General features: G+C 36.1%; 1 pseudogene; it reads right to left on the minus strand.

The window, feature by feature from the left end:
* The window catches only part of LOC101705164 (small ribosomal subunit protein uS13 pseudogene), a 111,328-nt pseudogene extending 103,039 nt beyond the window's left edge, over nt 1-8,289 (minus strand).
* Between the last annotated feature and the right edge of the window lie 6,876 nt (nt 8,290-15,165).

Genomic DNA, 15,165 nt, shown 5'->3' on the forward strand with positions numbered 1-15,165 from the left:
GTGCATTTTGGCTTTTGTCAAATGCTTTTTCTGCATCTATTGAGATGATCATATCATTTTTTGTCCTTGGCTCTATTAATGTAGTGTATTACATGGGCCAGGGATTTAACTCAGTGGTTCTGCCAACTGCCTCACAAGCGCAAGGTCCTGAGTTCAATCCCTGGTACCAAAAAAATATAGTGTATTTCATTTATTGATTTGGCTTTTCTCAGATTCAGGTAGAGTCAATCTGTTCGAATTTTTTGTCGGGTCTTTATCATAAATGCGTTAGATTTGTCAAATGCTTTTTTCTGCATCTATTGAAATGATCATAGGGTTTTTGTCCTTGATTCTCTTAATATACTGTATTACATTTATTGATTTGTGTATTTTTAATCATTCTTGCATCTCTGGGATGAATCCCACTTGGTCAGGGTGTATGATCTTCTTGATGATCTTCTGTATTCTATTTGCCAATATATTATTAAGGACTTTTGAATCTATGTTCATTAATGAGATTGGCCTATAGTCCTCTTTTTTGGTTGGGTCTTTCTCTGCTTTGGGGATCAAGGTGATGCTTGCTCCCAGGAATGAATTTGGGACTATTTCTTCCCTTTCAATTTCATTGAAGAGCAGTGGGAATAGTTCTTCTCTAAATGTCTTTTAGAATTCAGCAATGAAGCCATCAGGACCCAGGCTTTCCTTAGTTGGTAAGTTTTAAATTATGTTTTCAATTATTTTTAATTATATTTTTAATTATTTTTTTAATTATGTTTTTGATATTGGGTTGTTTAGAACGTTTAGGTCTTCTTTGTTCAACTTTGGTAATTCATACATATCTAGGAATCTGGCCATTTCTTCTGTTTTCCATCTTCTTGGCATATAGGTTCTTGAAGTATGTATTTATGATCCTCTGGATTTCTGCTAGGTCCATTGCAATTTCACCCTTTTAATTTCTAATTGCATGGATTTGGGCCTTTTTTTTTCTTTTTCTGATAAGGTTGGCTAAGGGTTTGTCAATTTTGTTTATTCTTTGAAAAACCAACTCTTTGCTTCATTCATTTTTTGTATTATTATCTTTCTCTCCATTGTATTGATTTTTGTTCTGATCTTTATAATTTCCTCCCTTGTGCGAGGTTTGGGCTTGTCTTGCTATTCTTTTTCTGGAAGCTTGAGGTTGAGCATCCAGTTGTTTATTTGAGCTAACTCTGTTTTCCTAATATGAGTATTCAATGCTATGAATTTCCCTCATAAAACTGCTTTCATTATGTCCCATAGGTTCCAATATGTTGTATTGACATTGTCATTTAGTTGTAGAAAGTGTGTGATCTCTTCTTTAATTTCCTCTGTGACCCATTGGTTATTCAAAAGTGTGTTGTTCAATTTCCATGTTTTACAAAATTCTTGTGGTTTCTTTTGCTAATGATCTCCAATTTCAATTCACTATGGTCTGATAGTATACAGGGGATAACTTGAATTCCCTTGCACTTACTTAAACATGTTTTATGAGGAAGTATGTGGTCTATTTTGGAGAATTACCCATATGTAGCTGAAAAGAATATGTATTCTGATTTTGTGGGGTGGAACACTCTGTAAACATCTGTTCAGTTCATTTGTTTAAGAGTTTGATTGAGTTCTAGTATTTCATTGTTTATTTTCTGTCTAGTTGATCTATGTATTTGTGACAGTGGGGTATTAATGTCCCCCATTACTATTGTGTTGCTGCTTTTTTGATATTTCATGTCCATTAGTATTTGTTTTATATAGTTGGGTGTACTAGTATTTGGTGCATATGTATTTATGTCTGCCATCTCTTCCTCTTGGAGTTTTCCGTTTACAAGGATGTAGTGTCCTTCTTTGTCTCTCTTAATCAGTTTTGCTTTGAAATCCATTTGATTTGCAAAGAGGATAGCTGCTCCTGCTTTTTTTCAGGTTCCTTTCACACTGAGTGTTGTGTTCCATCCTTTAACTTTCAGTCTATGAGTTTCTTTTTTATTTAAGTGTGTTTCTTGTCTGAAGCATATTGTTGGATCTTGCTTCTTGTCCTATTCTGCCAGTGTATTTCTTTTGGTTGATGAATTAAGACCATTAACATTGATGGTTATAACTGATATGTATTGACTTATCATTGTCACGACTTTTTCTTTTTGTTGGATATTCCCCCTTTGCCTTTAATTTCTTGTCATGCCTGATGGATTCATTTTGCTGGTCTTCCTGGGGTTGTGATCCTCTTTGTCTTTTCCTAGGATATTGTATAAAATTTTTTGGAGTGCTTGTTGGTATGCTCTTTGTCATGAAAGTATCTTATTTCTTCATCAGTTTTGAAAGATTGTTGTGCAGGGTAAATCACTGTGGGTTGGAGGTTGTTTTCCTTTAGAGCTTGATCTAGGTAACTCCGAGCTCTTCTTGCCTTGAGGGTTTGCGTTGAGAAGTATGCTGTGATTCTAATGGACTTTCCTTTGTATGTGATTTGTTTCTTTACTCTAACTGCTTGTAGAATTTTGTTCTTTTTTTGAGTTTCTTGAATCTTAATTATTATATGCTCTGGTGTAGTTTTTTTTTAAAATCACAGCTAGTTGGAGTCCTATATGCCTCACTTATCTGTATGTCAAGTTTATTTCACCTGCTTGGGAACTTTTCTACCATTACTTCTGTGAACAGTTTTTTATGTCATTTGTACCTCCCCTGTTTCTTCATTGGCTCTGATCAGCCTTATGTTATTCTTCTTTGCATCATCTAGCAGCTGCTGGATTGATTTCTCATAGTCCCTTACTATTTTTAAGAAATTTTTCTTTTCCTGGTCACTAATTGTGATCCTGTCTTTTATACCCAAAATTCTGTCCTCACATTGGCTCATTCTTCTGCATAAACTTTTAAAGAAATTTTCAATCTCCTGGAAATCTGTTTGCATCTGTTTTATGGATTCCATTTGTTTCCTATATTGGGATTCCATCAGGTTCCTCAGCCCCTCTATTTTTTTGTTTGTGTCTGCTCTAAATTTATTAATCATGTCTTGCACTGTGGACATAATCTCTGTTGTTATCTGAGAAATTATTTCTGATTTCCTTTTTTCTAGATCTTTTTCCATTGCCAGTTCAGGGAGCCCAGGTGGTTGAGTATCAGATTGTTCCGTTTTCTTGCCCTTGGGGTTGCCTTATGTGATCTGGAAGTCTGGTTCTGAGACTTGTTTATGTGTCTTCTCATTTCAACAGATGCACCCTGCTGTACCTTTGTTGAGGCAACTTTTTGCTCACACTGTGGTCATTTCTCATCAAGCTACCAAGTGGCCTTTTCTCTGATGCTGACCACTGCACTAATTCCTCGGTTCATAATGGTGGGCTTCTGGACCCCTGTTGTCCAGGTGGGATTCTGGCTGGGGCCTGTGCACACTTGAGATTGTATCTAGGCATGCCTCTGTCTGGGGCCTGCCCCCCTACATAGCTGTTGCCTTTGGCTGCAGGCTGTGCACCCCAGTCACTTTTGTCTGAGTGGGCTTCTGGCTGGGGTCTGCATGCACTTACAGAAGAAATCTGGGTGGGCCTCTGGTTATTGCTTATGCACCTGTGCAGCTCTTTTTCAGGTGGGCCTTTGGCTGGTGCCTGTGCACCCAAGCTGCTGGGGTTGGGGTGGGGCCCTGGCTGGGACCTTCCCACACCCATGCTGATCTGGTCCACACCAGATTTTCCAAATTTATAAGTATGACTTTTCAGCCTCAGAATCAATTATTTGGTTTTCCATTTTTATGGAAAAAATATGTTCCATTCTTGAATGTTTTTATTTTTAAATATGAATTTGGAATAAACTGAGTTCTACAACCCAGGTTTCACTATATATCCTGATTGGATTAGGAGACAGAAAATAAAACCCAAGATCTTCCAAGATATAAAAGTATAATAAGAGCTGGGAGTGGTGACACACACCTATAATACCAGCACTCTGAAAGGCTGAGGCAGGAGGAAGAAAGGTTCCAGAGTAGCCTGGACAGCTAAGTGACTCAGTGTCTCAAAAACAAAAACAAAAAACAGCTGGGAATGTGTTCCAGTGTGAAGAATTTGGATCCAATCACCAGTACTGGAAAAAAAATTGTATGATAAAAAACCTGTTAACTGGTGGTCTGAAAAAGCTATACCTTCGCACTATTAATAAAGGCTAAACCAGAAGTAAACCTGCCCTTGTCCCTTGTTCCAGAGATTTGGCACTGGTGAAATAAGGTTGAAAAATATCCTTGAAAAGTTGTGACTACAAGTCAAACCTTTTGTGTTTTGCAACCTACATTGACTGAGTAGTCAAAAATATTTGAAGCCATGAAGTTAGGTTAAAGTTGTTGAGAACTGATCATGCCCTCCAAGTATTAAGTAGTAGATGTAAATCCTTTTAGCAATAATTAATATTTATGCTGGACACCAAAGAGCTCATGTGAAAACTTTTCTGAAAACTGAGCAGTTTTAGCAAATAAATAAATAATTAAATATGAAATACAAAAAGCAAGACATGATGAGTAAGAGTCAAATAGAAACAAGTAGATCACAGAAAGTTATGTCCTTTCCTGGGATTTCAGATAATGGATTTATCAGAAACAAATGAGAATATACTATATAGAGGATGTTTAATCAAAGACAAGCTTGAAAATTATTCCCGGGGTACAGAAAACAACAAAACAAAGTTCAAGAACATTTGTAAAAGAACCTAGTAGAACTTCTGAAAATGAAAATATAATAAGTGAAATTAAAAATTTAATTGGATGGACTTACTAACCAATTAAACATAGGTGAAGATAGAATTAGTGAAATGATAGATCAAAATAAATATTCCATGATGAAGCACAAAGAAATGAGAATAAAAGAGAGATATGAGGGACACAAGATGAATTAAGAAGTTCTGACCAGGCATGGTGGTGTATACCTGTAATTCTGTCACTCTGGGAAGCTGAGGCAGGAGAACTGAAAGTTTGAGTCTCATCTGGGCAACTTAGCAACAAACAGAAAAACAAGAAAAAGCTGGGGATGTAGCTCAGGGCAAAGGCCCTTTGTTTAATCCCCAGTACTTAATCATCTTTGTTATTGCTGAGACACAATATCTGACACTCAGAATTTAAGGGAAGAGAAGTCTATTTGGGCCCATAGTTGAGAAATTTCGATCTTCGCATAGTCAGTGGAAGGGCCTGGGGCAGAGGAATGCTATTCATGTCATGGCAGTGAGGAAGTAGACAGAATCAAGAGAGGAAATACATTTTTCCGGGTCACACTCACAGTGACCTCTTCCAACAAATCCCCCTCCTAACAGCAAGTCAGCTGTGATGCCCCCATAATTCAATTGTCTTCCAAAGGTTCTGCCTTGGGGCTATGGGGAGGCATCTAGATATAAACCATGAGACCAAGTACTTCCCACAAAAAAGTATTTCTTATCAAGATTCAAAAAGTATAGGAGAGACGGTAAGTCAGAATCTATTTTTGAAGAGTTAAAGACAGTTCATTTTCCAGAATTAATTTAATTCAATAATCTACATATTGAAAGACCCCACAATTTATAAATAAGGTATAAATAAAGAAATACAAACTTAAAGCACTGTGAATCTGCAAAATACCAAACACAGAATTTTAAATGTAGCTGGGGTGGGAAGAGGAATTGGTAGGAAAGAGAAAGTGTATGTTAAAAAAAAATCAATTAGACTGTTAGCGACTTCTTAAGAGCAGACTTGTGCAAGGAGGAAACAGGAAAATTATATTTACAATGTAAAGAAATAAAATAATTGCCAAAGTAGTATTCTATAACAAGTGAAAACATAAACATATTTCAAGAGCCTGGGAAATATAAATAAATTTGTTTTTGAGAGAGAGAGAGAGAGAGAGAATTTCCCAGTAAATAGCCTTTCACTAGTGGAAATTCTAGAAGGTATACTTTACACTTGATCTTACCCATAAGGCCGAGAAGCGATAGAAGGTATACTTTAGAAGTAGACAAAATTTACCAAGACTGAGGATGTGAGGTATAAGAAGAAATACAGAACAAGCAAACAGCATGGCTAAATAGTGACTGTAAATATTGATTGTATAGGACAATACTAGTAAGGTCAATTGGAATAAAGCAAGGTAGACTTAAAGACAGGGAAACCAGGAACCAGGAATACAAATGGAATTAAAATATATCATTGAGGAGAAAGATAATTGTATTTAGATTTTTATGTTCAGTACACATGTTGAAATTTGTAGTATAACCAATAAAGAAAAGAAAAAGTATGAGTTGTAAGTCAATTAAGATAAAAATAGCAAATTGATAAAAATAAATCAATCCAAAGAAAGCCAAAATGTTGGAATGAATAAGCAGCAAAAAATAAGAATACTCAATATATTACAAATTATAATAAATGTAAATGAATTAAATGCTATAATTAAAATACAGATTATAAAACAGGATAAAAATATAAACACATACTATTTACTAGAGGTACATATAAAACACAGAAGAAATTAGCATGGAAATAATTGAATATATTCAACTAAATGATGATAAAAACCTGATATATACAACTGTGATGAACTGAACTTGTACTTAAAAAAATATGTAGCATTAGAAGACAAAAGAAGAAAGAAATATATTATAGATTGAAATGATGATCTCCAGAAGTCAGTAAAAAGGAGCTAAAGAAATAGAGTGAAATGATAAATAGCAGAAATGAAATGATATAGAAAACAACCACAAAATAAAGTTGTTCAATTAAAAAAAAATTTGTTCTATGGAAAGACTAATAAATTTGAGATTTTCACACCAGAGAAGAAAAAAATAGGAAAAAACCCAGAAGTACTGCTCTTATGATAATTAATCATAATTGTGTCAACTTGATTGGTTTAAGAAATCCCCAGGGGGTTAGTAAAGCACATTTCTGGGTGTGTCTGGATGTATCATGGAAGTGTGACTTTGGGTGCTATATATGTTCCTTAGCCCATTTGTCTTTGGTTCTGCTCCCCCAGTCTACTTCCTAGCTGCTATGAACCAAGAAGTTTTTCTCCATCATACCCTTCCACTATGGTTTTCTTGCCTTGGAGCCTGCTAATCATGTACTGAGTCCCCTGAAACCTGGGATAAATTAAACCTCTCCTCCTTTAACTTATGTGTGTCAAGTACTATGTCCCACCAACAGGAAAGCTGACTAATACAACCAGAAAGTAAAAAATATTACTTCCTACCATATAGAAAGTTTACCCTGAGTGTCATCTGGGCAGCATGTTTGTTTACGTATTGATTATCCCAAGTGTTGCTCCGGCAGGTGTCAGTTCAACAAGTTGATTTTTGCATTGAATAAATTTGATAAAATTGTCATATTTATATTTCCTGTTATAAAAATCAACAAAAATATGAAATCTTTGGTCATCCTGTAATTAAATAATTGGACTGGTGAGTAATTAAAAGTAAGAGGATCTCATGAATAATTTTACAACCAAAATTTGTAAATCTAGGTAAAATATACAAATTTCTGGGAAAGTATATCACAGAGTTAGACACTTTAGGCTAGGTTATAATGTTATATGTTGAAGTTATAAACAATTTCAAAATTTCAGAAGTTTAACATAACAGAAGTTTACTTCCCCTATTACATATAACTATGGACTTGGCAGTGCCCTTTGTCCATCATAGTCAGAGTCTCGGGCTAACCAAGATTCCATTTTTCCAAGTGTTCAACAGAGGAAAGAAAAACACTACAGTATTACACTGGGTATTGAATGTTGCCAACTGAAAGACATTTACTGCTTCTGTTCACATTTTCTTGGCCCAGGCAAGGTACAGCCTAATTTCAAAGACACTAGAATGAGACAATTCTATTAGATGTCTGGAGGAAAGAAAATTGTTTGTTGACAGCCCCAAAAGTTTCTAAAACTCATTCCAGAGAGGCTAGAAAAACTGAAGTTTCTCACAACTATTAGTGTAACATCAGTGATCAAAAATTTGAAAAAGAGGAGATCCAATATGGCTGATTAGAGGAGGATTTGCATCAGAGATACTCAGAGAACATTCACTGAAAAAAAGGTACTCTGAAGCAGGGGAAGGATTTATACCCTGAAATAGAAAACTAACCTGAAAGATGATATATGTAGATCAAACCAATTATCTAGATAGTTGAAAAGGAAAAACTGCCTCCCTTGTTGGTTTGGATCACCCCCACACTCACTCCTCTGGGAAGCACCCATCACGAGAGTGTCCCAAATAGCCTGAAGGAATGAACAAGTACTGCAGAGGCAAGGTTCTTGGGACAGACTCCACATATACCACCCCCTTCTCCTCATCCGCCTCTCCAAACACCAGGGAATGCTGCATCTCTGCATCATCCTCTGCAACACTCACTGTGGGCAAGGGAAGTCCCCTCCACACTCTGAGCAGAGAGAGAAGGAATAAGCAAATAGTGTCCAATGAGTCTGCCACCCCATTTTGGAGAAAAGAGCCCCTAACCCAAGCCTGGAACTCATCAGATTCTGCCTCTGGCTGAAAGGGTGAAATCTTGAGACTGGTTCAGTTTGGGATCAGAGTGCAAGGTAAAAGGGAGAAACTGGTGTGACTGTCTGCTGTCAAATTGCAACTAAGACAAGAAAGGGATTGTGTGTATACTCAGGCTTTATGGCCTAGGGGTCACGTGGCAATGGCATATACATTCTCCAGTTGGAGTGTTTAATCTTGGTCCCTGCTGGATTTTGGGGGGTTAGTTTTCTTTTTTTTTCTTTTCTTTTTTGCTTTGATTGAGTTGTTTATTTTCTCTGTCTTCTCTTCTCCCTATTCCTTTACTTCAAGTCTAGTTTCTGTAGCAATACTATATTCTTATTTTTTACTTGTTTCTTCCACTTTTTGGATTCTTCTTTTCAAATTTCCTCCTCTATATTCTGTCTTCCCCTTGTCATTCCCATCTTTTCCTGTATTAACTTTTTTTCCCTCTCTATTCTTTTTGGCCTTGTTTATCTAGCTCTTTGTTTTTCCTTAACTCTTCACCTTATAGGTGCCCAAATACATCAACAAGTTTTGACAACTTTGTAACTTGCCTCAGTCTCAAATTACACCTCACTCCACAGAGAGCCCACTCACACCCACACAAATATCTTCGTAAAATCCTCAACACTAACCCTTTCCTCCAACTATAACAAATCACCAACACAATCTGACCCACTGTCTAATTTTTTTTACCTATCTTTATTTCTCATATCTAGCTCTGCTCCTACTGACTTACACTCCTCTTTTAGCCATCTTTCCATCTTTTTCCTTCCCTTCTCCTTTCACACCACAGGCTAACTGCTATAACAATACAGTATAGGCTGTATAGGGTTATTGGTAAAGGGTGAAAGTGTAAATGCTATATTTAACACATATAAGTAATGTATAATTGCATCAGTTGATGCTGTTATAACAAGCAGTAATTCTCTCATCACACAGTGAGAGTCCAAGTCCTTTGAATTAAATACCTGAGGCAGTAAACACATAAAGCCATAAACATATCACTGGAAGGCAGAATTTAACTAAAAAGATCTTTGTATCAACTACAACCTCTACTCATTCAACTTGACCTCAGCTCTCAGCACCAAAATCCCTCTCTCTCTCTCTCTCTCTCTCTCTCTCTCACACACACACACACACACACACACACACACAAACATGAGAAAACAAGCCAAAAAAGGTCCCCAACGTCTCCCAACTCTTCCAAGGTAGATCCAGAGGGCACTGATGGAAAGCAAACACCAAGGAGTGGAGCTTTATGAATTGATTACAGAAGAGGTACTAAAACTTGGACAGTTCAAAGAGGCCATGACCAAAAGTTCATGGAATTATAATACAAAATGACCAATGTGGGTATGAGAGAAACAAATAAAACATTGGAAGAGCTGACCAAAACAGTTCAAAACATCCATGACAAATCTATGAGAGATTAAACTCCAAGGAAAGGTATCAGACAGAAATGGAGACAGACTGGAAGTAAAAAAAAAATGTATAGAATAAAAAATGACCAATGTAAAGACAGTGTTACTGAAATTAATGACAAAATGATAAATTATGACAAGTGACTTAGAGAAGTCTTAAAAATGATAAATGAATAAGAAAAATCCAGCCAATAGCTACTAGATGACACTAGGAAAACCAAACTAGGACTAATTGGAGTTAGAGAGAAACAGAGACTAATTGGAGTTAGAAACCAGAAGACAACACACATGGAATAAAAATTTGTACACAAAAATCATAACAGAAAACTTTCCAAGAATGATTTCAACATAAAGGTAAGTGAAACATACAGAACACCAACCAACTATGAGGAGAAGAAAAGCTCTCCACAACACATGTTATTCAAAATTGCAGAGGCTAATGTATGGGCAGAAAGGTGTGGTCTCCTTCCTCCCCATCATAAAAGACACTGCTAACACTCCTATACTGTAAGACAGGTTAATGAGAGAAAAGCATAAGAGATTTACCTAATCCAAATTTTTGTGACACAGGAACCTTTGGAAATGAACATCCAAAGATCCAGGGAAAGGTGTTCATTTTTAATCTTGTACTCAGTAAAGATTCGACAGTTCTACAGAGTTGAGACTGGACAAAATAGGGCACGGCCTAATGATAACAGACTGGGAGAGGAAACCCAGCAAGGCCTATCTGTTTGGATTCTTCTTGGCCTCTCTATGCAGCATGCCTTCTGCTTGGGTGTAGGACAGAACCTCCCTGGAATGAGGGTCTGAAGATATATCAGACAAAGAAAATGACAAGATCTCTTTATGGCCAGCTTTTTCACAGAAAGGCAGGAGAAAGATTAGAGTAACATTTCTAGATTTTTATAGACTGCTTTAGCAGAAAGAGGTGCTGAATTTTGTGACCCATTTTAAGAAAGAGAACTTTTTACTTCCAGTGGCCTGCCTTGGTGTGTGGGGGTGGGGAGGGGGGAGGAAGGAAGCAGGGAAAAAGGATAAGGGTAACACCTATCACCATGCACTAAGCTAAGATCGAAGTGGACTAAAGATCTAAATATTAAGATAGAAACACTAAACCTGCTGGGAGATAAGTTAGGTAGAACTAACTCTTGAAGACATTGGCATAGGAAAAGACTTTATGAACAAAACCTCAGTAGCACAGGAACTAGCAGAAAGAATCAACAACTGGGATTTCATCGTATTAAAAAGCTTCTGCACTGCAAGAGAAACCACAAACAGAGCTAAGAGACAACCTACAATGTGGGAAATAAGTTTTAGCAGCTGTACCTCAGACAAAGGACTACTATCTAGAATATATAAAGAACTGAAAAAAATCAGACCCCCCAAATTTAAAGACCCAAATCAAAAATGACCATCTGAAATGAACAGACATTTCTCAGACAAAGAAGTAAAAGTAAATAAACATATGAAAAAATGTTCAACATCACTGGTCATTCGAGAGATGCAAATGAAAACAACGCTGAGATTCCACCTCACCCCAGAAAGAATGGCTGCTATCATGAAATCAACAAATAACAAATGCTGGTGAGGCTGTGGGGAAAGAGGAACCCTGCTTCACAGCTGGTGGGAGTGCAGATTGGTGCAATCACTGTGGAAATCAGTATGGAGATACCTCAAAGAACTAGGACTAGAGGTCCCACTTGACCCAGCTATTCCGCTGCTGGGTATCTTCCCCAAAGAATTAAAAGAATCATACCACAGCGATATATGTGCACCCATGTTCATAGAGGCACAGTTCGTAATAGCTAAAGCTTGGAAACAGCTCAAGTGCCCATGAACTGGAAACTGGATAAAGAAGATGTGTTTTTTTTATAAAATGGAGTATTACTCAGCCATAAAGAATGAGAAAATAGAGACATTTATAGCTAAGTAGATGCATATTGAGGCCATACTCTTAAGTGAAATAAATAGGACACATATGTGTAAATACTGAATAATTGCTCTAGTGTGAGAAAATGAAAGTGTAAATAAGGATTAAAATGAATAACTGATAATTTGAAATAGGAAGAAAAGGTGCAAAGGGGTAAGGGAATTGGGAGGGGGAGGGGAAAGGAAAGAAGGGAAAGGAAAAATTATGAGAAAAAAAAATGGAAACAAAGTCTATGTAAATAGGGAAGAGTGGAGCGGGGAAAGGGCGCACAGGTAATGGGGAAAAAATAAGAACCAAGATACATCATGCCCAGGTACAAGCACCCAAAGATAAATGTAAATGTATTGTATACATAAAATGTACCAATAAAAGAATTTAAGCAAGGAAAAAAACAAAGGATAAGGGTAAATCAGAAAGAGACTCTGCTTTTGAGGTCCTTCCAGTGTTCTTCAGTTTAAAGTATGCAGCATACCAAAACTCCATACTTTGAGGTATCATTTTCTGAGCCCCAATACTAGTATAACTGTAATCCAAAATCATTTGAAAGCAGTAAAAGCAATAGCCATTAAAAGTAAATCTCATTTATGAATATAGATACAAACACACTAGATAAAATATTAAACTCAATATAGCAAAATTTTAAAAAATGATATATCATGCTATATTAACAGTATCCCAGGAATGCAAGGATGGTAAAATATTAGAAAATCAATTTATATGAGCTACCATATTAATAAGAGATCTATACATACACAAAGGTATATATCGTATATATAATCATTTCAATAGATTGAGAGAGCAAACCTAAAGCAATCATCATACTTAATGGTGAATTGTTCCAACTTTCTCCTTGGTATTAAGAGTAAGATAAGGATATCTGTTAACATTATTCCCATCTTGCATTGTACCAGGTGACCTGGTCAGTGAAGTACAGGAAGAAAAAGATATAAAAGGTATTGATCTAGAAAAGGAAAAAAAAATCATACTATCATTTTTCACAAGTGGTACAATGTGCATTTAGAAAATCAAGAACATGTGGCTAAATTATTATAATTGACCAAGAATATGGAAAGGCTGCAGATATATATAAAGGATGCAAATATATATAAAATATTATATTTCTATATACCACTGTAGGAAAGGAAAATATTCTTTCTACCCTTCTGAATTCTTGTCTGGGTCTCCTGTAATAAAGGACAGGTTAATAAGACAAAGCATAGAAATCTGTTTAATATAAATTTTACATGCTGTGAGAGCCCTAGTAAGGAAATGAAGACTGAAAAAAGCTGTTAAGTCTAAGTGTTTTTACACTAGTTTTGATGAAGAGAAGAGAGCAAAGGATAAATATGAGCGGATATAGAAAGTAAGAGTTAAGGGCAGTAAAGTGGAGGAAGTTAGCAAATCCTGTTTCTTCTGATCCTTCTCTGTGTCCCTTTGACTTCAGAGATAAGGATGCTCCCTTCCTCCTGGGATAGGGAAGTGAGGGAGAAAAATAACCCTATAGGTTCTTAGTTTGAATGGATCCCTGTTACAAATGACAGATTGAGAGGAAGGAAACAGAGGACTATTAACATGTATATGAGACATCTCAAAAAAGTAACTTTGAATTCTAATTTGTGTAGCAGCTTCAATAAAGAATGATAAATGTTTAGAAAAGTGACAAGACAAAGGAAAAAGAGGGAGTCTTTAGTTGTAGCAACAAGGAAGATGGCAAATAAATGACAGAAGTTAGTAAAGCTTGTTTATGTAGATTCCTCAGTTGCCATCTCTAGTTCAATGAGCATCTACAGCTGTATTCAGTGGTTAACTTTTGTTTTCCCTTGTAGAGAAGGGGGCAATACACCTTTTGTCTTTGTAAATTTGTCATGCTCTGGAACCAAATAAAGGGAAAACAGAAAGCTCTCCAGTATCTGCTGCTTCTTGTGTTCATCTAAAAAATCTTTCACACTTTGGGACACCATTTTCTGGTTTCCCACAGAGTGTTCTCACAAGAGGGTGTAAAAATCTGCTTCGGGGAAATGTCAAAAAAAAACCTCTTGCATATTCTATTTTTCAAATTCTATCAGGTTAAAATATTCAATAGGTCCAGTTGTCATAGTTTCAACTAGTGTATCCTGAACCAATTTATCAGCAATAATATTGGCATAATGAATTTTATTATACTCGTATAGTGGAATATCACTCAGGAATAAAAAGCCGAAACTACCGATACATGCAACAATATTGACAAATCTTAAAAATATGACATTGAGTTAAAAAAGCTAAACACAAAAAAGTACCATTTTAGTTATCTATTGTTTCATAAAATTACCCCTTAAAACAACATACAGTACATCAATATATCAATATATTTTTTTTATTTTTAAGGCTAGCCTTGAAGTGACAATATAGCCAAGGATGGCCTTAAACTCCTGATTCTCCTGGATCAGGCTCACAAGTGCTGGGATTACAGGCATGCACCACCATGCCCAGCTAAAACAATATTTTTTTCTCAATTTTGCTAGATCAGGAATCTGAGAGTGGCTTAGCTGGGTGGTTATGGTTCAGAGTTTCTCATGAAGTTATAATCAAGGTTCAACTAGAAGTGCAGTAATCTGAAATGACTGAGGGTGCAGCATCAGCTTCCAAGTTCGATCACATGCATAGCCACCAGCTGGAGCTTTTAGTTTCTTACCACATGAGCTCCTCCATAGGGCTGCAGAATATTTAGTTTCCCTCTTAGAACAAGTGATCCAAAAGAATGAGAATGAAAGGTATCTTGGTACCAAGATACATCTTTTCTAACCTAACTGGAAATGACATAAATTTAATTCTACTAGATATTGTTGGCTACACAGACCAATGCTGGAAGAATGTGGAAAAGAGCTACACAAGCATATGAGTACTGGAAGTTAGTGATCATTGTAGATCATCTGGGCCACTGCCTATCCACAGTGTATTGTGTGATTGTATTCAGATGAAATTCTGAAACAGGCAAAAGTAATCTAAAATTAGTGGTGAAAATAGATCAATGGTTGCTCAGTGATGGAAGTTAGGGATAAATATCAGCAAAGGGGCATAAGGAAAGTTTCCAGGGTGATAGAAATATTTTATAGATTAATGGAGTGGTGGTTATATGGTTGCATAGACACTATTTGTCAAAATTCATAGAACTGCACATTTATGATAATGCATCTTATTGATGTAAATCACATTTCAAAAAGTTGATTTTTAAAAATGAGAAGTGGAATTTAAATAAAGATGTCATCTACAATAGCATCAAAATCAAAGCATTTAGGAATACATTCAGGAATATATTTGATAGCCAAATTAGTAATCAAGGAAATATAATTTAAATATTACAATATCCAACAGATTAATAAA

The sequence above is a fragment of the Heterocephalus glaber genome, unplaced genomic scaffold (genome assembly GCF_053883595.1).
Source record: "Heterocephalus glaber isolate CG9 unplaced genomic scaffold, H.glaber_assembly_v1.0 deba00001547, whole genome shotgun sequence".
NCBI lineage: Eukaryota > Metazoa > Chordata > Mammalia > Rodentia > Bathyergidae > Heterocephalus > Heterocephalus glaber.